This window comes from Stigmatopora nigra, chromosome 14 (assembly GCF_051989575.1).
Source record: "Stigmatopora nigra isolate UIUO_SnigA chromosome 14, RoL_Snig_1.1, whole genome shotgun sequence".
Lineage (NCBI taxonomy): Eukaryota > Metazoa > Chordata > Actinopteri > Syngnathiformes > Syngnathidae > Stigmatopora > Stigmatopora nigra.
The window spans coordinates 4016800-4043316 of NC_135521.1; the positions used below are offsets into that span (position 1 = coordinate 4016800).

Sequence of the window (26517 nt, forward strand, 5' to 3'; positions counted from 1 at the left end):
AAAAATACAGTTTCCATCCCTTCTTATTGTAAAATGGTTTATTTTTTGTCTCAAATAGTTGAAATTGTGATGTATGCCGAGTATGATAATTGTTGTACTTTAGGGTTATGTTCCCTACTTTACGACAAAAAAGCACAAATATTGGCATACGATAGATCAGCATGCAGTACGCTGACTCACTCGGCCCAGCTGTCACTTATGTTGTCTATCACAGAAATCCTGACACGGTGAAGCCTTTCCACCCTTTGTGACAAAACATTTCCTCTGCCTAAAGGCTGATGGGATGGAATGCTTGTCCATCGTCGCCACACACACACACACATGTTCAAGGCACACTTAACAATGTTAGGCTATGTTAACACGCTGTTACCGTGGCTCTGTATAGCCAAAACAATGTGTGTCATGGGATTTCAGCCATTTTTAGATTTTTTTTCAAAGTCGTGTTGAGGTCTCTCACTGACCATAATGGTATCCATGAAGGGTTGCGATGGATTTATTGAGTCCTGTGCTCTGGGAGACGACAAGGTTTTACCTAAGTCGTTAATTTGTTCCCTTATGGCATATTTTAACTGCCAATAGTTGTTACAGCCTCAATCGACGTTTTGGTTTAAGTCATCGGTAAAGTTAGTTAAATGTTTTTTTTAATCAATTGACAACTTTTGTTCAAGTCATTAACGGAAATGTACAATAGCTGGGAAGTCTGCAGCTATTTTGAAATTCCAAACACTTTGCAAGATATTCACTGACTCATTCATAGTCCATGCTGTTTATCCTGACAAGGATTATGGGGGTGCTAGAGCCTATCCCATGACAGCCAGTCGATTGAAGGGTAAGAGGAGACGACAACCCTTTTCCAAACAGAAAAAAAAAAAAAAAATGAAAATCTAACATTTATGAACCCATGATGAGAAACCTGTCAAAATTCCAGAATCAAATTGGATAGTTTGCTTTTGTACACCCTCCAGTGATTTTACAATTTGCTGAAGTTTTCCAACAAACTAAGAAGCATGTAAATAATAATTCGTGCTGCTGTGGAATTTTGTTTGACTGCATCTCTGCATAACCAATCCAAGGGATACGGAGAAGCAATTTAAAAATATATTCAGTTTATAGAAATATATATCATGAGAGCTCAAAATGTTTCAGCAAGACTATTGTCGACTATTGAATCCTACTTCTGAAAATATGTTTTCTCAGGAGAGAGGCTTGATGAACGCAATTCATGCTGTTTTACTCTTCGGTATTTTCTCAAAAACAAAAATGAATGTAGTGTCAATCGCACAATGGTGTGTCGTGAGCGATGGCCAGGTGTGCCATGGGAAATTATCTCTTATGCATTGTTATATTCCCAGAGATTTTTTTAAAGATTCAAACTGAAATATGATGAATATATTCATATTGTGACATTACAAGATTCTAACTGAAATATGATGAATATATCCATATTGTATTATTACAAGATTTATTCATGTTGCTTATTTCCAATGTAACATAAATAAAAAAAAGGTTTGGTTTCACAGGCATCAACGTTTGGCGACGGGAACTCCATGTCACCACAAAACTGCTTTTCAGATATTATATAGAGATTTAAGCAATCTTGAGAGAAAAACCAAAAAAAACTACAGGAAGAAAATTGGTACATTACTAATTTTTACATCACGTGAACTGGAAGTTTGCAGACTTTCTTTTTTGGCGATGTAATGTCAGTGTGAAAAAAATAGATATTGCAATACTTTTTTGATTCCTGTTGATAATACTTTGATGAGAATTACTTTGTATTGTAAATATAGGTGAGGAACATTGGGTGCCACAGATCATAAACAATTGGGAAACACTGCTCTATAGTAGTAGGGTACTACAATAACATTCAAGCATTACTAAGCAATAATCAATTAATATTCAGGAGAGTTATTTACAAATAGAAGAAATGTAGGAAATAAAAGGAAATAATTGTAACTTAACAAATAGTTAGCATCTTATGTTTTGGCTCCTCTTTCTCTTTTCAGCTTTAAAGACAATGTAAATCACCATTTGGGTCTTGGAAAAAAATAAGCTTTCAACAATTTATAACATAACCTCCATTTTTTTTCTACTTTACATAGCTCGTGGTACATTATTTCTCTTTGCTGTCTCACATCATGAGTCTTCATCATTACTGACGGTAGTTTCCGGCTTACCATGTCAAAAGTAGATGGAGACTTGCATAAAATATGTTTTGCTATGGGCAACGCAGTTGCAGACTACTTAACACTGTTAAGAAAGCACTGGTACGAATTTGGATGTCTGGAGTTTGCATGCAGGAATGCGAAAATACATTAGTGAACCTTACTTGCTACACTTAGGGTGTACCTTCTAAGATTTTACCAGACATGACTTGCAGACAACACCTTCTACTTTAGACTACTTACAGTAATGATAATGCTACACTAAACTATGATTTATAAATTTTTCACTCTGCTTATCTTCTTAAATGTAGTTGTGCTAAAGCCTGTCCCGGCCAACTTCGGGCAATAAGCGGAGGACACCCACAATTGCTTGTCAGACAATCACAGGGCACAACGAGACAAACAACAATTCACACTCACTCATACCTAGGGAAAATATAAATAAATCAGGGGTGCCTAAATCCAGTCCTAAAGGGATTGAACCCTAAATTTTAGTACTGTGAGGAGGAGATGCTAGCCACTTTAACCACGGTGGCACCCTTTGTTATTTACATATAATTCTACATTATGTACCTTTTATAGTATTTCAGGGTAATCCCACTGTTGCAACACTTGAATTAAACACTTCAAAGGTATTTATATATTAAGCATCTTAAACCACACACTCATGATTTATCACAGGAGGTGAAGTAGTTTTACAACTCTCCACCCACATTTACAAATGTGATTTATGCAACTGTAAGTGATAAATTCCTCCTACAACTACAAAAAAAAGAACAAAGATTCTGAGGTGAGATCTCGAGACTTCCACACCAAACTATAGAAATTGGTTTTGGCATTTTAGAAGTGCCACTTTAGTCATTCACTCTACAAAGCATAAGTCAGGTGCTTAACAACTAGTGTCAGAATTACCCATTGTATATCTTTGCACACTTTCAGACATCACATTATTGCCAGTCCAAAGTATCTTATTCCTGCTGTTTTTACCTTTGTGTAAACCACATACTTATGGAGGAAATGTCTTCTTGTTCCCAGCCTGGTCAGCATTTAGTATATAATGTGTCTCTGCCGTCAGATGTTTATCCTGTATCACACTTCTAGTTTACACTCTCCCTGGCAACTGAAAAAATGATGTCACACATTATAGAATCAAGAGAGGGAAGAAGCTAACAAGAATCAGTAGTCACTGGCTGCCAACCAGTCGAGGCTTAAAGCACAAGATAGATTAGAAGAATGTTGCAGATTAAAGTTGTATTCAAGTAACCCTCTCAGGCCTTGTACATAATGAGAGAACAGGAGATGGAAGGAGTGCAAATCATCCAGACAAGGACATGCACATGCAATTTGGTAGGTTTCATGTTTTATTTTGAGGAAAACAGTTTTTTTTACATTTTCTTTCCTTCCCCTCAACCCATTGTAATCAATCAAGCATTTAACGGTGACAAAAACAGATTAATTTCATTTTCTCCTAGTATTCTAAAATACCAATATTGTTAATTTTTACTGTAAACCCTGAAACAATGAAAATGATTCAATTTTGAGTAAGTTCAACTGCTTCTAATCCTAAATAAATGTACATGAATCAGTGGCTAATGTCCATTTCTAAAGGATTATTTCATACATACATACTTTCATACAGACTACTGCTAGTATGAGACACAAAGAATGGCAAATAGCACTGAGTTTGCAGAGTTTTCGATTGTTTGTGCTTCACTAAATCTCAAAAGCATGACTGTGAGGAAAAGACTTAAGCTTTCTGCCTCTTCTCTTGTTCATCCCAAAGGGGATACATCTTCTCTAGAGTCACGTGCATACATTGAACTGGCTTTTTTTTATGAATCTATATACACAATTGCAATTAAAATTCTTTTGGGGGCTGTTTCACATAAAATATGTAATGATTAAAATATAATTACATGCCCAAGGACCACTCTAAGAGAAAAGGCCAATTTCCCTTGAGCAATGTCCACAAATGTGTCTGAATCTGTGTTAGTGCTTTTCTACTGGTCTGTGATATTCTATTCACCTCACTACTGTCGCACATCAAAATCCTGATTAGACAGCCTGATTATAGCACAGGTGCGATTCTAAAAACGTTCCGTTTTTCTTTATTTTTGCAATGATGAGTGGATTCTAGGATCTCACCATGATGTCGCTGTGCATTCAAAATGCTATCAACAAAGTGCAGCAGTGTTTTTTTTCCCGCTTAACATAAGCTTCACACCTAGTATAGGCCACCCACTCTGCAACATTGATATCAGCAAACCCCCCACACAATGACAAAGCAATCTGCCAGCCATCTGCTCTATACAGAAGAAAGGGATTTATCCATCTGGGGAAAACTTAACAAACAGAATACATTTGTGAGGATTTGCCCACTACAGTTGGTTTGGATTGCGAACTACAGTTAGAGGAAGGCTGCAGTAAGGTTGAATAGTTTGTAAACCATCTTTTTTTAGGCTAAATTCACACAAGTTGAATTCCGAATTTGTTGCCCATATATATTATTCATCACCTTTTTTCATGCAGTGTGAAGAGTCCAATGGAGATTACTTTAAAATCTGACCAGGACTAGTTCATATCCGGATCATTCGGAGGTTTATCAATCACATCTGTAGCAAAAACACATCTGCATGAATGTGATCCTTACGTCATCAACGATTGGTACATGTCACCGCTGTTAGCCTGGTATGAAAAGCGTGGCGTCGTGCTGGGACTCAAGTGCAGGGAAGCAACCACTGGGAAAAGGACATGGAGTGCTCTAACAAAAATTTTAATGGCTAAGGCAGGAGGGGTTTCACAATAATAACAAGGACTTAGAATTAAACAACAAAATTAAACCTGACTGAAATACATGGGGAAATGAGGAACATGGACAATGGCATGGTAACATGCCATGAAGCAAACAATATAAGCATTGGGACAAACACATGGGGTTTAAATAGACACACATGGGCTGATTATCAAATCACCAGCAGCTGGTTACAAGGAAGGTAGGGACATAAGAGGCAAAAAGCACACACACTCCTACCTCTGCTCAAAACTGACCAAAAGTGTGCCTCATACTCATGTTCTTGAAACTATGGTAAATGTTATTTCAATACTGATGACAATGTGAATATATTCACCATGTCCACAACAATCCTCAAAAATAAGGTTTGCAATTATGGCTTTAATTATAGGCTGGTAACAGCAATTAAGAGACGCTGGGACACAGATGAATGTGGAACTGTATATGCTAAATCATTCCCATCCAGACAATTAAAAGGGGGAAAAACACTAAATGGGTAAGATGCCAGTTCATGAGAATATTTCAAAATCTCTGCTGGTGTTGTCTTTGTTTTTTTTCTCACTCAAGATCTATACTGTAATATAACACATTTCATAGAGTTCATTGGAATTAAGGAAGTGTCTTAAAGTAGTCTGAGTTTGCTTCAAAAGTCCATGGCTTGGAACTGTCACATATAAGGTAAGAGAAATAGTTTGGCTCCACTTCTAAATTTACAAGTAGTCTACAAATTCCATAGCATGTGCTCAATTAAGAGATGTTTTTAGTATAATACCATTTAACTAGACTCATAATTTGCTTCAAAAGAAAGAAAATAATGACAGCAATTCCAGTTTGAGAAAGTCCTCGTCTTTTGTTCAAATGAAGTTCATAATAAGAGGCTTTGGTTCCGAATTATTGTTTCACACCAAGGAAGAGTTGTGTACAAAATATTTTTCCTTCTGTGTTGGAGGTAGAAACATTTGTTGGGTTTACTTGAAGTTAATTTACTCCAATTTCAATGCAATGGAAAGGCTCAATATAAACCTAACAATCGGAACAAACAGACTTAGTCCTAATGAAACTACATACAGTTTCAGAAGTGGAGTGCAATCTTATTACAAATTGTGTACAGGTTGTACATAACTGTAATGTGTGGTGACATAATTAGTTACATTCATTGCACACTGAAAAAAACTACTCTGTGAGAAAGCTCCTTGTTTTTGATTTATATAAAATTGATTGAACAATTGCAACCACATCCATAAAATTTTATTTTCCTAGTGGATGAATCACCCATTCCCATCAGTTACTTGAAAAAAGTAGGGTTTAAAGGTTTAGCATGACAACATGACTAATAGGATGATTCAATAAAAAAAATACATCCTACTGGCATATAACATGTTCCCCCATCTCTAAAGTCACCCACTTCTGCAGGTATCAGCCTTGTCATAGGTTTTGGCTGCAATGCATTGGGCTGGGCAAATAGGAATACATGCATTTAAATTAGAGTTGCCTTAAGTTTCTAATGGCATAAAACCATTGCCAAACATAGTCAAAGCTATTTGATGGTGGCTAATGTAGATTATATAATGTATAATTTGCTGACGACATCTCCCAGTCAAAATGGATTGGACGCCTAGCGATGTCAATGACAGTTATTTGATTTAAAATTTAAATCATGTCCTTGTTACAGAATGATTATGATAAAATAAAACGACTTTCCCTGTGATCGCTTGAAAAGTTACAGCGTAATGCTTCCCAAGCCAAAATGCAGCAGTTAAAATGGCTGACTTAGCTTGAGATGAGTCATAATTTATCTTGCTTCGTGACATGCTCATCAAACACAATTGTGCAATTTAAAAGGTTGTTGCCGGTATCTGTGAAAATGATATACATTAATGAGCTTGATTCATTGATCCACAAAGTGCATTTTTTTTGTCAGGACTCAGCTGAAAAGAGAACAGACTAAAGGTTGAGAATGACCAAAATACATTTTTTTTCTCTGTGATATTTACTAGCCAAGTGTGTACTCAACAGTAACAGCTGCTTGCCAGGCTCCTAGAGTCCTGCGATTATGGAAATTAAAAACAGTTGATTGATAGAGTAAAGTGATTACTTTTCTCGCAAGAAAAAACACAGGGTGTGTTTATCAAAACAATTATGAAGATGGTGTCAGTTCTATCACACTGTTGATATCTCAAGAAAGCAGTACCTAAATAACGTTGTCCTTGTGAAACCCATAGAGGGATACTTGTTTTATAACATTGTATGATGCTTTACATGTCAACACTGTTTAGGGACCCCAACTCTCGATTTTAACTGCATGACCTAAATAACCAAACTCTAAAATTACAGTATTTGGTTAATTTATGTGCTGACTTTGTTACGGTCTAAAGAAAACAAGCTTCAAGTTATTCCGAAAGGGATGTTTGGAACAAACATAACCCCTACTAATCACCCCCAAAAAAATACACCAGTTGAGCACCATGGTGGCAGCATTGTGTTTTGGAACAGTTTTTCTTCAGCTCAAACTGGGGAAAAGACAAGAGGTAAATAGTCACTGTTTGATATAATGTTAGTATAAAATGTTCTGGTCCTAAATGTGTTTGTTCCCATATATGTTGGGTTTTTGAATACATTTTTATATTTCGGGTGTCAAAGTGATGGCCCGAGGGCCAAATCTGGCCCGCAGCATCATTTTGTGTGGCTCGAGAAAGTAAATCATGAGTGCCAACTTTCTGTTTTAGGTAGGTATACATTTTGCCCGCTTTGGTTGCAAATGCGAGTGGCCCAGCGACTGAGTGGTTAGTGCGTCGGCCCCACAGTGGCGCTCTTGGGTTCAAATCCAGTTCGGTCCACCAGTGTGGAGCTTTCATGTTCTCCCCGGGCTTGCTTGGGTTTTCTCTCGGTACTCCGGTTTCCTAGCACCATTCCAAAGACATGCATTGTAGGCTGATTGGACACTCTAAATTGCCCCTAGGTATGAGTGTGAGCTTGGATGTTTTTTTTGTTTCCTCGGGCCCTGCAATTGGTTGTACACCAATTTAGGATGTCCCCCACCTCTGGCCTGAAGGCAGCTAGGATAGGATTTGAACCCAGATCCTCCATTCTAAAGCCAATGTGCTAACCGTCGGGCCGCCCATTTCTTAAGCATTGCGAACAAAAATATTTTGACATAAAATGACTGGATTTGGAATGGAAAGTAGAAATACAGAACAGACACAAGCTACTGCTGCCCTAAATTATTATTGAAGCACCTTCTGCTCTAGCTCTGACACAGGATTTTGTATGAAATATATATATTTTTTTATTTTTTGGGGTGTGTGGGTGGAGAGGGGGTTGTGGCGGGTGGTTGGCATCCAGGGAAAGAAGTGAGTACTGGATAGCATGCTCAAATTGCTTTTATCATCCCGAGTTTTTGCCTTGGGTTTTTTATTTTTTTACATGTGCATCAGTGTCATTTCAAAAGAATGAATTATACAACTCCTCAGAGCATAAGCAAAAAAACATGAGCATAACCATACCCACGATTAAACTGTTTACTTGGAAGACACTAAAAGGAAATTAAAGCAGCTGTTGTTGATTTCATTGGAGGAAAAAAGATTCCACATGTTTTGCCGCACTGTCAGCAGCAAGATGATTTGAAATACGTACGTATGTCGTGCTTCGACATTGTTAAATACCGCTGTTTATATCACCTTGGGATATTAAAAAGAGAGAGTAATCCAAAGCCCTCAAACCTGTCACTACTGCACAACAGTATGCTCTCTAGTTTCAAAGTGATTTAACAGGGGATTAGCTATTTATAGCATGCTAGAGTATGTGGAACTTGAATGGCTCACTGTTAATTGTAAGATCGATAATTCATTCTAGCTAACAAGTGTCTCATATGGGTATCAATTGTAACACAAAACTATCATATTTCTATGATTACAATCTATCCCCATGTTAGTTCCAGGATACAGTAAATTTAATCGTCGAAATGTTTTGGTCTCGAAACCCCCGTGACCCTAGTGAGGATAAGGCGGTTAATAAAATGAATGAATGAAAAAATAATTAGCTTGAAAGACAGACTGCAGCAGTTTTCTATGAATCTACACCGGTCCTTGTTCTTATCATTTAAAAACAAGTTCCCCCATGGCCTTACCCATTTCCCCCTGATTTTTTTTCTTTTTGCAGTCAGCTACTGATTGTCTTGTCATTGTTAAAGCACCCTCAGTTTTTTTCGTTTTACTTGAAATAATCTTCTTTGAGTGAGATCACCTGAGAGCACTTGAATGGGACGTTCTAATTTTAATAATGCTCATGAAAGATGGCTGTGAATGAATGGATGTATGGCGTTTATCGTAGGTTTCTCTGTAACAAAGTTTACAAAAGCAACAAGCTATAAAACAAACAAGAAGTAGCACTGTAAGCATAAACATTCCCCTCAAAAAGACTACCGCTTGGCCGATACTAAAAAAAAGTAAAAATAAATGAACAGCTCTAAACGTAAATTGACATGAAATTAAGAATGATGTTTGATTTCACTTAATTGCATCAATATTAAGGATCGTGACGAGAAGTAGTCAAATTCAATTCAGCTCTCATTGACCATAACATTTTGTATCATAGGTTAAGGAAAGGTAACATCAAGGTTAGGAAATTGGAGAATCTGAAGTGGGTCATATTCTTGACTCTCTAATCAAAATAAAGCTGTTCCATTTTGGAATTTGCTTAATAATGTAATTTACTATAGTTTTTATTTAAGAACAACCTTGTTTCATAGTATTAAAAAAAGCATGATCCATTTTAATGTCTTCATCTGCAACTACAGTAGTTACAAGTTAATTTGTCTAATGCAAATAAAGGAAAGTGGTTGACTTCCTTATTAAATGTGCAATAAAATGCAATCAGACTGAGGAGGCCATGTGTAAAATGTAATCCTGTGAATATGTCATATTCATAGTGTTCTTCCGCAGTGCAAATTCTGCAGTGTTGGGAGAAGCAAACAGAGCAGTTCATCTGGTAACTGAAGCGTAAGGGGTTGGAATTCCAGTTCTAACTTTCTACTCTTTTTAATTTTAATTTAGTTCCTACACAAGGTGCACCGACTGTTTGGGATTCCTGTCCATTTTAAAGAAAATGTGCACAACAGAAAAGCATTATGTACATGAAGAAATAGACCAGCCAGCTGGTGTTTATCTCTGAATGTTCGCAAATTGGATGTTCTTAAATTGGAAACATAGTGTAGTGAGTATTCCTCATGAAACTAGTTTCTACCCCCTTCTTAAACATTGTCAGTTGAAATAAGCACTTGCCAACCCCGACCCTAATGTGGACAAATGGTGTGAAAATTTGTCTTGGTGAACTTCTTACTGTAAGTTATTCATATAAACTCATTCAAGGGGACAGATAGTTAATGGTGTGCAAAAATGGGCTTTAGGGCTCTGTGTGACTGTAGTTGTAAGGTTTTGTCAGACAATAGTTCGCCCCAGCCACAAGTATAAAATGTTTTGTTGATTTTTCTCTCACTTGCGAGCAATAAACTGCAAAAATCAATCAAGACAGTTTTGCAACTTGCATCTCTAGGGCAACAATCAACTGAATAAATACCTACCAGCTATGCCCTTACTCCTGGCCACTACACTGGCCTTTGATCAAGATCTTTCATATCAAACGTACACCTGATGAGAATGTGGGCTTCATTGGGAATATTAATGATCTGCTATATCACGGAAATTCAGAAGGTCTAATGATGTGATGGGAAGCAAAACAACTCATAAAATCTCTGCAGGGAAATAACAAAGTATATTTGCCACAACAACCAGATGGTTTCTAACCATGGGAATGGTTAACTTTGCTACACATAAATATGTGTTCCATCATCTTTCTCTCTGGATACCTTTGTGGCCATCAATAACATTGTTCTTTTAGCTTTTCATTACTTTCTCCTTTATCTTTTGCACACCATTAGTTCCACCCGTTTCCCCAAACAACATCTGATGAGACATGCTACTTATTCAGTCTTGCTTTAGAGGGAAAAAATGTGGTCTGGGACAAAAAATTCAAAGGCACCCCTTCTCAAGCCTCCTTGGGGCATATAATGCAAAAGCCAAGAAAGAAAAGTTAGTTGATGGACAGCAGGGGAGAACTGGCATCCAAAAAAGATGAAAAAGAATGAGAGCAAAAGGCTGAGCGAACAGAGTGATGCGGATTATGTCTAACAGCGGGATATGTTCCTCTGAGACACAAAGCTCACTTCGATATTCTGAGTTTTAGGAGAGCAAAAATTGTACAATAAGTAATTTAGATGGGGAGTTGGAATTGACTCATTTGGGATTTGGAAGAAATATAATATATTCATTCATTCAATTATTCATTTTCTGTGCCGCTTATCCTTCCAAGGGTTGCAGGGGTGCAGGTGCCAACTCTAGGAAGTAGGCAGGGGACACCCTAAATTGGTTAGTGGGCCAATCACAGGGCACAATGAGACAAAAAAAAACATTCATGCTCACACTCATACCTAGGGACAATTTTGAGCGATCATCAGCCTGGGATGTTTTTGTGACGTGGGAGGAAACCAGAGTACCCATGGCAGGCATATGGAGAACATTTAAGATTCACAAAGGAAGGTCGGAAACCACCATGTATATTGAACCCTTGATCTCAGAAGAATGAAACAGATGTGACATCGCTTAACTTGTAATAAAGACGTGCTAATCAGTAACACACTGAATACTAGTAGTATAAATTAGTATTAAACAATACATGATATACGTTAAAATACACATTTTGTCAAAATAAAAAGGAAAACAGTTGACTATCCGTCAATTTGTGATACATTTGTATAGACTTCTTCAAAATGTTGTAGTTTAGTCACTGCCTGCTGTTTTTTCATTTTTCCTTTTTTTTCCACCTGGATTTATAATGCCAGTAACAGTCACAACTGAAAATATAACACTTAAACTAATGAAGCCAGGGAGCTAGTCTATCCGATCTGGTGATTTACAATTGTACTGTACAAAGTACCACACTACTATAATTGATAATAGCATCTGTTCTGACAAGGCTTTTTTTATCGCTCAGTTGACCTGTCCTGTGAGATACAAGACCACATAGATGAAGTACTAGCAATACCACATAAGTATCAGTAGTTCCCATATCATGTGACTTAATTCCTCAGATTCTTAGTCTGCAAAAATGTTATAAAAAGGCTACATTAGTATGACACATCAGAAAGGATAGCTATAAATAAATAAAATAAAAAAACACGAGATAAAGTGTGGTTCTGAGGTGTTTAACTGGCTGCTGAAATTTGAAACCACTGCTACACATCTCGGAATCACAAAGAACTACTCATGATTAACACTCACACAAGATTACTTGATCCATAAATAACAGGTTTTGAGCAGAGCAAAGTGTTTTGTGTCTTAAACAAATTCAAATTGACAATGTATGCAATTTTATAAATGCTTTAGTCATTGAGCGATTGCAGATTATGCACTTCGTTAGGCCCAAGGGAAACTGATGATTTCATATGTATAACATACCTTCAAATGCCCTCTAAACTGACACCTATTCATAATTTGTTATTAGGTGAATAAAGCATATCAAATTGGATCCATTTGCATCAATTGCTTTCAACACTCCTGACTTTCTGTATTTTACATTCACTCCAGTCATTTCTTTTCTTTTGGCTTTATTCCCTCGACTCGCTTTAAAAAAAAAAATACAAAATTAACTTTTAACGTCACCCAACACATCAAATCAAATCTCATCAACTTTACATATGCAAGAAAATAACCATAAAAAACAACAACTACTAACTATAGTGTGTCAATTTCACTTGTTTGTCACACAGGAACTAATTTTCTTTCACTAAAATATGATGCGTCATGGAAAATGTATTTATTTAAATAACAAAAGATAGTCCAGAACATGACCTGTTATCTCGCAAACATCAGGACAAAATGCTTGAATTCAATTTGTGCTGCCAATGTCCTCAGGAATATCTCAGGCAAAAGAGCTTAAGCAGCAATATATGAGGAAGTGTAAAAATGGAGACTGTAGTAATATGTTACACCAGGGTGTCAAACTATTATTTTTGTGGGCCACCTTGTAGGATTGTTTTTATCCAGAAGGTCATTATGTCTGCCAACTAAACCACCACAATTAATCAATTAATGAATTGAGAAATTTTCTGGTAGTCGATAGGTCATTTATAGACATGGGAATTTGTCCAAATACTTTTTGGAGCTTTTAAATAGCAAATAATCTCATTACATGTTTTTGCTTTTTTAACGTATTCTTTTCTTCCTCTGTGTTTTAATGAAATAGAAAACTAATTAAACATTTATATTTCCTTTATATGAATTTATATTGACATGAGAGCCATGATATATGGCCTACAGACAGTAGCCTTGAGGTGGCGTGACCAGGTTGGATCGGATTAGAAACGAGGCAATAAGAGGGACAGTGAAGGTTAGACGTTTTGGAGTTAAGTCCAGATAAAGCAGACTTTGATGGTTTTGACATGTCCAGAGGAGAGATAGGTACTATTATGGCAGAAGGATGTTAAGAATAAAACCGCCAGGGCACAGGGCTGGAGGTCAACTAGGGAGGAGATACATGGATAAAGTGAGGGAGTACATGAAAATGGCTGGTCTAGGGAGAGGATGATGTACATGGCAAGGTGAAATTTAAAAAAAAGTTAATCTATTGTGGCAGCCCCCCATGGAACAAGTGGAAGTGTAGTATTTACATTGAATAATAACATCAGAAAAAAGTACACATTGTCTACTTTAATAATGTATTTAGTCTACATTTCACATTTAAAAAAACAAATTTAGTCTTAGTAGCTTCCACTTTGAGCTACATGAATGATGAAGGGAAATAAATATACATAAATGCAAAATTATAAAATTTAAAAGATAAATGGAGATGAATATAGAAATGAAAAAAAAACACGTCAGGTGACTTTCATGTATTTTGTTGGTATTTTTTGGTCTTCTGTATATATATTAGGAGTATATTATGAGGCTGCATAGTAGATAGAATACTCAAACATTTTTGGGGTGAGAAGAGAGGGTCATTCTGTGCTGTGTGTGTGTGAAATATTTAAAGGTTTGGAGATGTTATTTTCACCTACCATGAACTTAACCTGTACGTGCCCTAGTAAATCAGTAAGAGTTCTGATTGTGTTCTCCCACAGAAATACAGATCGCAGCTGGGAATATTAAATAATAAAATTGGTTGATAAATTAACATACATAATCTAAGGAACAGAAATGGAGAGCGGCAAAGTGCAATTTATAAAGATTCTTATCTAAGAACCAATTGTTCAGGCAGCTAAATTAATGTAAAATATTGTGAAACTGCTTTTAGGCTCCCTCCTTTCATTTTATATTTCAAACTGAGTTTGTTATGTACTGCTTCATAAATAATCCCTGTAATATGCCATGTACCACTATACAACTAAGGCTGTAGAAAATTGAATTTTCTAGTAAAGAATCTTTCAAGGAATTGAAGGTCCTTTCCTGCTCGGGGCTAGCGGCACTTGATCCATGCAACTGTAGCAGGTCCAAACGAACTAATGGTGTTGGGGGTGTGGTGGTTAGGAATCTAGGCAGAATATCTCGTATGATAAGCGGATAGCGCTATTCTTACTAAAACCAGAAGCTTCACTGGGTTTTATGGATGAGGTGAGGGGGCTGGGATTTTGTCACGCAGTGAGGCAGGGTTGACCCAAATGCCGTGGAACACAAGTCCATGTTGCAGATTTAAAATGTAGAAAAACAAAGTACAAAAAATAAAATGAAAAATAACTCGGGAAAAGCAATAGGGAACATGGAAGGAATCAACGAACACAAACATAAAAGCAAAAAGTAGTAAAAACGGAATAATAAGTGGGAACTAAAAAGTAACAGATTGTTTAGGTGGATCAAGAAATTCATGGTTCAGATTATGTTGCTAAATTAGGTGACAGGATCTTTTTGTCGTGTCTCCTTTTGCGTCATACATTGGAACATTCATTCAATTTTAGTTTCGTCCTTTCCCACTGCTTAACCACACTAATGACAGGTCCTGCTGTGTCTTGGTGCAAATGTGCATCCCAAGTCAATAAGGCATAGCTCGATTGAGGCCATAAAAATGTTTAAAGTAGAGCAACTCGCATAATTATTGGCTATTTGGCTTTCAAAACACAAACGATTGCACAATATCATGTTTTTTTCGGGTGTCAATCTATACAGATCACAGATATATGGTACACAACCACAAGTAGAGAATCCATCAACTACCTGGATTTTACATCATTGACTGTAAACAGAAGGGAATGGAAACGTAATCAGATGACTCCTTGGTGGTGTTAACAAACCACAAGGTACTGTCACTGGTATGAGTGCTTTTGATTGACCCTCTGTAGATCTGCACTGGGGGCTTTAGTGGCCTGATGAAACTGAGATGATCCTGTGCTTTCTGTGGGCACACTTCTTTTTTTTTTTAGAGTTCCTTCAATCTTCACAGCAAAGCCTTTCCTCCTGGGGTCCATTATGTTAGTCAGCGTGAAGAAATGAAGCTTTGAATCAAAGGTCACATCAAGTATGTGTTATAGCCGACTTTGAAGAAAGAACCTGATCTAGAATAGGATGGGAAGGTCACATGGTTTGAATGATATTTTTTAACAGTCACAATGTTCAAAAATATTTTGAAAAGTTATTATTGAAAAAGGTTTCGCTTTCTACTGATATTTTTATTTTTTGGTAGTGAAAATGGTGCTCACACCTTGGCAAAATGTTCACCCCCACAAGGCTGTATAAATTTGGTTTTAGCAGTTGCAACTACCCATTACTTAGTCGCTTAGTCCCTGATTCATGTTGACTCTCAAAAATGTATTTTATTAAAATATTTCATCTATAAAGATGTACTGTTAAACATTACATTTCATATAGAACATGTTTAAAAAACACATTTTCCCGAAGGTCAAGGTACCCAAACGTCAATACAAAATAGAAGCAAATACAGTAATTATAGGCATGAACTTAACAAAAAGAACAAAAAAAACTTTTGATATGTAACCTACGTCATTGCCGTTAGTTGGACCAACACATAAATCATCTATAAACTACATCAACTTAGTAGATGGAGTATGTGACTGAAATTTCCCAACAATGTAGTAGACAGATAAATGAAAGTAAAATTGACGAAAATTAATTTACAAGTCGTTTTACATTTTGACACTAATCTGTGAACACAAGCTGTTCACGTTGACAGAATGAATGTGATCACAGGCACAAGCAAATGACAAGTTGTTTTTTTTTTGCCAAGCTTCTCCCTTGGACTGCCTCTGCCATTGGGTGAATTGCTTCAGAAAAAGATAAAGTATTTTCTATTTGCAAGTTCTATTAGACATGAAAGGTTCTCATCTCATGTACAGTTCTCAATCCCAAACAGAACTTTGACTATCAATGCAATGGGGGAATCAATTGAAGTAGTATATTTTACTTCATGAGAAACCAACAAGTATAGGTCGATCAGAAGGAACCGTTAAATAAACTGTTATACCGTCTTAAAGTTCCCTTTGCTCTGGATTTGTGCAGGTAATGAAAATAGAGCCCTTGTATTGATGTAATAGAGAGCTCTATCTCACACTGCCTTTTTAACCACAGCATCGGTTCTTGCATACTGTTTGTATAAATCGACCACCATATATTGCAGTTATATTATATTAGTCCCTGAAGAACACATTTTTATATAACTAGATATATGTATTTGACGATTCGTGGAGTAGAGGTTCACTCGCCTGATTTCAGTGCGGCCAGACACTGCTGGTGGCGGTATGATTGGGAGTGCGGATGGTCGTTTGTCTCTCTGTGTGCCCTGCGATTGACTGGCGACCAGTCAAGGGTGAAGTCTGCCTTTCGCTCGAAGAAAGCTGGGTTAGGCTCCAGCAACTCCAGCAAAAAAATTGAGACATTTAAGAATTCTGCAAGAGAATAACATTGAAAACCACAAACAAAGAGACAGACAGAGTGATTTTATCAGTAGTTGGGTTAATCTTGCTTGGTATTAGGATAACATCAGTTTGGGTTGAACACATGAAATTTGCCATGGAAGTTTGTGCATTGAAATAGGCACATAGATACAATTACTGATGTAAAGAAAAATAACTGAGTGCATTAAGAAAATTGATCGTGTTTATTATAAATTGTTCACAACAACACAACAATGAAAGGTTGAAATACACTTCAAAATTTCAATTCTGCAATGCCTTCTTTTTTTATTCTAGTCAAAGGGATTCTGGACTTTCTTTTAGACATGATGAATGCACTGAACAAATTCTCAGAAACAATTTTCAACGTTGAAGGTGGCCCTCCCGAGTGGGGTGACACAAAGGCTCAATTCACAGACTCAAACTTAAAAAGAAAAAGCGTTTTCTTTTGTAGCTTTAATAAGGAAAACCTGCAGAAGTAAAAAACAAACAAAAAAACTTAAACATCAAATAGAAATACTGGAGTTGAACAGCAGTGAGAGAGAATAACTATTATATTGTATGCAATTCTACAATTCATTTTTCAAGACTTTCCTCCTTTTTTGTAAAGGAATATTCTTCTTTCCTGTTACCCGGCATTTAAATATGTTTAACGAATGGGTGGATAAAAAATGTGATTGTTATTTCATATAATTTACTGTTATATTCAAAAGATATAACAGACAAGATATGTTTTCCTTCTTTCCTTCATTCCTTTCTCCCAAACCTCCCTCCAACCACTAATTCCCTCCCTCCCTCTCTCCAAGCCACCAAAATGCTATCATAAGCTATTTGTACACAAATATGTAAATGTTATAAAACACTTTGATGCTAACTCTGCTATCCTTGAAAGTTAATTTGAAAGAACTGAAGGTCAAAAGAACCACCCAACTCAATTTTCCTATTTATTAACTTATGCAAATAATTCAACAACAAAATTGAAACATGTTGCAGTACACACCTTCAATTTGCACTGTGAATATTTAGAATTTAATTAGTACTAAATATACTAAATTGCTTAAAAAAAATAGGGAGATATTATTTTCCTAAATCCAACTAATTAGGCCATTTTTTTTTATTATTAAACATGCACGGTAGACTGGTTGAACACTAAATTGCCCCTAGATTTGAGTGTCAACGTGAATGGTTGTCTGTCCCTGTTATTGACTGCCCACCGATTCATGATGTTCAGAAAATGAATGAATGAATATTGAAAAAGAAAAAGAATATTTAAAAAAGAATGGGATTTTCTAAACTATGGTCATGAAGATTCAATATAACCATTTAGGTTATCTTAGAATTAGTTATCCAGAATGAGACTTCTACCAGCCAAGTTACAAAAAAATCACTGGCTCAAAATTCATAAACCACTGGCTCAAGCATCATTGTCCACAATACCAATTTTTATATTTGTTATTTTATATAAAAGCAACTAATCCGATTAAAAAAAAAAAAAAAAAAACTTTGTGTTGATCAAAGCAGCATAAAACGTCCCTTCCTTATCCGTTAAAAAATAACAGTGAAGTGAATGTAAGGCTCTATAAAGTGTTATTGGCACCGCATGGTGTAGTTAAAGTACTATAAACTGAATCGCCGAGGGTAGAGAGACAGGCTTCAGGCATTTATTTACTTTAGCCTGCCTATCTTCCATTTTATATGCTTGCACTAATGCCCCTCTGACCGTAGCCCCCACACATGAAAATGGAACGCTGCAGGGCCTGATTAATTATGAATTCATATCGATTTTCTCCTACCTAATTAAAGGTAGCTTTTGCACATACGGAGAACTACAGTATTTTACCACTTAAGTGTGCATTTGGTTGGTCAGTAATTTTTCTTTGAGATATCCAAAATTTCAGTTTTGTCTTACAATCTAACAATATTTTATACTACATAGTCACGTTATGTTTGAAATGTAGGTTACCTACATTTCAAACATAACATAACTATGTAATCAGATTCATATCACATCAATTTCATCCATGATCTATACTTTTATATCATGTTCTTTACTGCTCGGACTGACTTTAGTGTCCTCCTATAGTGCGCTAACCTCGAGTTCCGTGTCATTAAGATGCTTATTTTCCTTCTAGACGATGTGAGTCCAGCGAAGTGATGGGAGATTGAGAGAGCAACTCTATCACAAAAATTTCAAATGAAATACAAGATGCTACAGGGTTTGATAACTCTGGATTTACTTCATATCCTGAGACCAAAACTACTTTGTATATGGAGACATTATTAAGTAGAAGCACTACCGTATATTTCCCTGTCCCACACACACAGACGCAAGCAGACAAAATGGCTGAACACAAATCCTCTTTGCTCCCCCTGGTCTCATTGTACATACTGCTGTCAATTTCCTGAACACATTACAGTAGGACCAATTGTCCTCCTTGATTATTGCCCTTGTACTTGTCTACGTAGTAGTTGCACATTGAATGAACCTTTTGTCGTTAGTATTACTGCAACATTTGAAGATATGGAAAATGAAACATCCTTTTGTGGCATTTGGAAAGCCTATATACAAACAAATCAGAGACAGGTTCAACATTTTATATAACTTTATATTTTTTTTATTTAATTTATTCCTAATCAGTCAGAACATGTTTTGACCATTGACATTTTGAAGAAGAATATTATTGCTTATTGCAAAATGATACACAATGTATTGTTTTTTTCTCCATTTTGATGTAGTAGTGATATATAAAGCATGAGGAACCTTGACACTTCGACATATAAAATTCATTCTCTCATTCATTTTCCATACCGTTGATCCTTTGCAGGATTGCTAGAAGCTGGAACCAATCCCTGCTGACATTATAAGGAGAAAGAGGGATAGACAGATCTTTTCACTGAATAAAAGGTTGTAGAATTCACTCCTTGACAAATTTATGCCTGTGGCTCCTTATTGATGCAATGTTGAGATTATTATGCACTTGCACATTTCCAGTAATTGGAATTTGGAAGGAGGCAGCAGTAACTCACTTTTCTTCCAGCACAATGTAATCAGTAATACAAGTATATTGTAATTTTAAAATGGCTCTCAATCACACATGAATGTGGGAAAGTATGTTGACCGATAAATTGAAGCCTTTGCCTTTCAGCTTGAGTCATTTTTCACAACAGACTAATGCATGACCTGCATCACTTTAGATTTCAGAAACAGATACACCTGCTTATTTCTTGCCCATGATCTCTTCCACTTTCTGTCTTCCCACACTCCTTAAAAAGAGAGAAAAAAATCATAATGTCAAACAGTATTCACCCCTAAAAAACATTTCCAACTGTGTTTAATTTTGGTCATACAACACTTTTCCTTCATGTCAGATATGAATGTATTACCACCCTTTTGTTTCATCAGTCAGGTAAAAAATAAATAAATAAATAAAAAATGTATCAATACTTTCCCTAATGGTATTCTTCATGACTCACAACTACAATATTGCATCTTCTCGATGAGGCTCATGGAGACGGTTGAGACAGATTTAAAAGACATAAATACAGCAATTCATTTTACAAAGACATATGTCAACTATTCACTTTAGAAAGAGGATTTATTACAGATATCTTTCAGATCTTTCAATATGAAGAATCACACATGCCACAAAACTGTGATGATTTATAATGTAAAAAGTAATGAGTAGGCTGATTGAAATAGATACACCATTCAGGTGTGTTAGTTACATGGATGAAAAGTTTAACGTAAAAAAATAACAATGAATAATTGCATGATGGATGCTCTGCAAAGGTGATGGATCATGAACCTCTAGAATATGATACATAATATATAGTATCTTTATCAATATTATATTCACACCAATTACAACAACCTCCATGACTATAACATATAGTTTATGAATCCAGCTTAATATTTAAAATACATTGATGTGAGTGGATTTAGGACAGGGGTAAGCAACCATGGTGCCCGGGAGCCCCCTTCCAGTCTGTTTTCTATATCCATATCCACGAATACATTTTTTTGAACCACTTTATCCTCACTCCATGCGACGAAAGTTGACCAAAGAGCGTTAATGGAACATCCTAAATAACAGAGAATATAAGCATTTTCTTGACAGTTTTCGGGGAGCCTGTATCGAAACAAAACATTGTAAGGAAAGTATTTTGTGATGATGAAAAGAAGAAGCATCGTTACTCTACCAGATAAAGATAAAAAGTCTTAAGACCATGGTGTTAGAGAACAGTTTTGAACAGTTGCGCTTGTGACTGTTACCAACATTCTGGACGTATGGACCAATGTGGCACAAGACAATATTTTTCTAATGGATTAGCTGGGCCCGCGACTTGTAAGTGTTTTATTTTTTCATTCTGACCGCCAACAGCTTCTTATAATGTGTTTTTTAGGCTAGAGTTATCCAAAATGCTGGCCTCCAAAACACACTTTGTATTGACTTTTGTCCACCAATGGCAGGAGTCAAAGTCCAATTAATTTACACCTGACCGGCTGTGAATGGTCATGTTTTGATCTCTCGCTGCCAGCCTCTTCTATTCAAAATGGGTTGGATATTCCTGTCAATGGCAGTCAAAGAGTAAAATGAGTGCCAATACAGCGTTAAGCAATTTTTCATCATTTAATTCTTTTTATATGCCAATGCTTGTTAGGTAGAGACACCCCAGAAAGTTCTCTTTTTTTCCATGACAGACACTTTTTAAAGTAGTATCAGACATGAGAAATATTGCATCAGAAATATCAGCAAATGACATATAAGTGTATTAAAAAACCTGACCACCCCCCCATTCCAGAGTTAAAAGGCTTTGACAGTGCAACGAGGGATTGAAAATGGAAATTGTTCTATAATCTACGGCACAAAGTTAAGCAAGGCTAATCTGTATTCCACTGCCATCAGTATGCAAAGCTCATTTACAAATCCATCAAGACTGTTGTATAGAATCCATGTGCAGGAGCTCACCTCAACAGTGATCAGTGTTGTTTCAGTAGTTGCAAATACAAATAAATAAATAAAAATACACAACAAATTTGACTCAATGACATTAAATATATGGTTAACCTCAGTTATATTTTTTATAAATTGCAAATGATGTATTAGTTTCTTCTGCTCGGATGTACAGTATATTAATTAATCACTGAATGCTACTAGGTTCTCTTTTCTTACTAAGACACATCTCTGTACAGAGTAAAAGCAGCATAACCGATGAAGTCTCCTGTTTTTACTGCCAAATAAGCGCCACAGAAGAGCAGATGAGTGTAAATCCATGCCTATAGATTATCCATTCTCCACACACAAAAACTGTCTGCCTCAATTCCCCATTTACCCTCTTTATATTTCTTTCTTTCATATGGATTTCAGCAGTCAAATCGTGTTATGCAGTGACATTCCAAGTAGCTCACTGGGTGTGGATTCATTCATTCGTTCTCTGAACCGCTAAGTATACTCACAAGGTTTGTGGTGAGTGTGGATGTGTTTAAAAATTTGGTGTTGTGAAATACCAGTTCGTTATTACTTCAGTAACATATTGTGTTATATTTAGCGATTATTTAACCTAATTGCAATCTATTTTTTCATACAAGAATTTTGAAATTCACAACAGAAAGGTTATTCAAAATATTTAAGTATACACGTTAAATTGGAAACACTAATCTTTCTTTTAGGGAATCCATGATGCAGCCCAGACTTACCTTACTTTGACTCCATTCTCAGTCACATTCCAAATTATGAGAAACCCTGTCTAGTCATTGATCAATAATGATACAGCATTCATTCAAATTATAAAGTCTTGTCTGTGGTTCTATTTAATTAATCTTTTCTCTTATTGTCTCACTCGGAGTATGTTGTAAATTCAATGAATTTACTGATATTAAGTGAGAGACAGTCTACACCAGTGTATCCCTACCTTTTTTGAGCCGTGGCACACTTTTTGCATTGAAAAAAATCTCAAGGGACACCACCATCTGAAATTCTTTTACTTCAAAACTAAGTCGCCTATATTTACAATAGTCATTTTCATCAAAGTTTTATCAGCAGAAATCGCATGACTAAAATTGTTCCAAAATCAAAATTTTCACACTGACCTAATGTCATCAAAATTTGGTCTGTGGATCCTGAACAACTTCCGGTTTAAGTGATGCAAAAAACAGAGTAATGTTATTAATCGCATAATTTTATGATTTTTCTCTAAATATTACGTAAATCTCCTAATATTCCGTAAAAAAATTGTGCTCACACAGACTTTACGTCGGCAAAAGTTGATGCGCTAGAAACCAGACAACTTCCGTTTCGACTTAGAGAAAAATAAGCAACAAAATTCCTGTTTCACAACTTGAATCAAATAATAGTATAATCTACAATTTAACGTTCGTCATATTTTGATTTGAACCTTGCAATAGTTCCATTTTAAAGTAAAGTAGTTTACTGGTGTAAAGTCTACACAGTGGAGTGGGTACCAGCAAACTACTTTACTTGGTCAGTATTATCAATAGTAGTCTGACAAGGATTTGCCTTTGTTAATGCTACTTACATGTTTTTAAAAGATTCATTATAAACAGCCGGCTTCAAGTCATAGCTAAGGAGATGAAAAAAAGGAAGAAATGTGCTTTATATTATGTGTGTGCGACCATGCATGAATAATTCTTGTTCGCTGTTATTCCTGGTCATTATGGGGAAAAGCTGGTAAGATTCTCGCAGCTTGACATTTGACAGGAGAAAAATGCATATTTACAGAATAGTCTCACGTTCTCTGTCCTTTGCTCTCACACTCATGCACACACAATGCGAGTCCCTGTGGCTCAGCTGCCACTGTGCCTTATGGACGATTAGTCAAGGCCGCAACCTTCACCTTCCTAATTGATCATCACATTAATTTCCATTGCCCTGTTTAAAAAGTTAGATTTTTTTCAGTCTCACCCTGGACAGACTTTGGGGTACGAAATTATCATATTTTCTTACTTTTTTTTTACACTCAGAACTTCTCAGTGGGAATCCAGCACTTGCAATTTGATTAGGGCTCAAGTGACAATGACTCGATTTCATGACTAAGTCGTAATGCAGCACCTAAGGGGAAGTAATCCACTTCATATCTTGCCAAGTTTCTCGTAGTGTTCATAAAAGATATAATAGGCTCATATGTTGTCATCGTCACCTGGATCCCTTGCCTTCTTTATACAGGCAAAAGAAAAGCAAGCCACAAACATAAGGGTATGAAGGGATTTATGCTTCAGCGCCTTTCTTGATATGAAAAAAAAACCTAAAGGTCAACTCATATTCTTAACTCACTGTCAGCAATCAATCACTACCAGCCTTTCCCACACACTTAACACTGTCATAATAATGTGCAAGGTGTTTGTTCAATCACGAACATGTTTTTTAACAGCATATTTATCAAAAGTTTTGGGTCTCCTGAACACACTGAAGCCTAAATTCCAACATTGGTCTTAAACCCCATGATTTTATTTTAGTTTTTTTCATGGACAAATGTATTCTCTCAGAGCCTCTTTATGCATATTCATTATTCATCATTATTTTACTTTCTGTACAGCTTTCTCCTCACAGGTGGACCGACCTGGGTTTCAACCCAGGACCACACAGCTGTAAGACTGATGCACTAACCACTCATTCACTAGGCTGCCACTCTTTATGCGTAGTATTTGCTAAATGTGCCTGTGTCTAACAGGACCAACAATAAACATTTCCATTTTCTCATGATTAAAATAAGGCACTGAACTACTTGAGACAAATTTCAAAATGGCATTGAAATATATAAAGACCACAACAACATGGATTCTGAGGTGCTTTCTTTGTGAATAAAGGATGGAGGAGTAGGACTTCAAAGTTAGGGTCCAAAAAGAAGAAGAAGCAGAAGAATAACAACTTGAGTGGCACAATTATAGTCATTCAGCCTGCAAAATGTAAGAGATAATAGTATTAGGAATTCAAATATTCATTCAGAATCATTCTCTCAGTTTGCTAGCATGAAAACTTTACCGGAAATACTATTGATGGAATGATACATGTATATATAGCTTTAGTATATTTTACTTAGACCCTCTGTTATTTGCACAACATACACTGTTGAGCTACATTAAAACAACACTTTGAGTTATCTTTATATTCATTATCTTTAATGTAAATTGTAATTTATCATAATCTTAGAAAAATATTCCTTTTACTACTCCTACTCACTACAGCAGTTTTATTTTACTCTAGATTTTACTCATTCCATGAACCCTTTCCGTACTTGTTCCTTTCAATGATATGATTCATTAGTCTCAAAACAGTGTTCTTCCCTGCATGCTTTTGAACAATATTGTGCGCGAGAGTCGGATCATGAAAGAGTCATGAGATAGTAGCTTTGCAAATTGTAGACACACAGCAGTCATTTTACTGTTTATCTTTAAAAGTGCTGTGGCTTCCCTAGTTTAGTGTTTATTTGCCTCTGTTTATTTCAAAACACCTACGCAACTCTGAATCATGCACCTGCACATTTAAAATATTTGGCAACTGCTTTCCTACCAATAAACTACGTACTCTGCACTACTCTGGCTTGCAAAAAATGACTTGGCTTACATCCAGTTGTTTTATTGCAAATGATAATGCATTCCATTAAAAAATAGGTTTTGGCAGCAAGAAAAGTCACAGTACTCGTTTGCCTTGGAATGTACCATTTTACAAATATAATTTGGTAAAATAATTTCAACTAAAGTTCAAATATTTGTGAAAAGAGACTCCAGCTTGGTACATTTTGTCTTCTTTTTTGCCTTCTGTCATTCCTTAATTAATGAATAAGCCAATTCAGAGCTGTCCAAGTGTATGTTTGGTCTCATCAAATATCCTCTCCTCTCGTTTCAGTATGTGGTCTAACGCTCGGGAAAAACGAGCCCCATCAATATTTAAAATGCATTCTAATTAAGCCCAGGCCGCCGGCTGAGATGAGTAAAATGGTGAGTTTAATTTAGCCCTATACCCTTCATTGTTTGTACCTTACCTGTTGGCTTTATACCAATTGAAATAGCAACTCAACACATTGAGGCTCACTCATCCATATCATATTTGCAAAGTGGGATAGTGATGGCTGACAGACTTTATGACCTTCTTGGGCCATATCCACATTATAGGCACACTAATTGGTGACTCATTTTTGTATGACTCAGATATTGCCGGAAAGAACTGTGGGATAAACATGGCGTGTGTTTATCTTATTATTATTCTTTGTCATCCGCATTGGATTGAAGAGACCCAAATAGACAGATGGATCATGTGTGTGTTGTCTGAGGGGTTTGCATTGTGTGTGCAAACGCACTTACAAATCTAGCTTCATGACTGCCTTATTTCTCTGACCACTGTCAATTTATCATTTGTCTTGAATAGCAAACAATGATGAATTAAATGAACAAAAGAATCGGTCAGGCTGTCACTTAAAATTGCATAGTTTATGGAACTGGACAGCTTAGACCAGGGGTGTCAAACCGGTCCTGAAAGCGCCGTAGTGGGTAGGTGCAGGTTTTCATTCCGACTCAACAAGAGGATACCTTTTGCAAGTGTAATCAGTTAATCAGTTACTTATTTTAGAAGACACCTGATTGGTTGAAATGTCGG

General features: G+C 36.2%; 1 long non-coding RNA gene across 1 annotated transcript; it reads left to right on the top strand.

The window, feature by feature from the left end:
* Window positions 1-3359: 3359 nt before the first annotated feature.
* LOC144207763 (uncharacterized) lies at window positions 3360-25864 on the top strand. The gene is made up of 5 exons (XR_013328781.1): window positions 3360-3512; window positions 19732-19811; window positions 24475-24512; window positions 24732-24830; window positions 25771-25864. It is a non-coding gene; the product is annotated as an uncharacterized LOC144207763 (long non-coding RNA).
* Window positions 25865-26517: the final 653 nt, after the last annotated feature.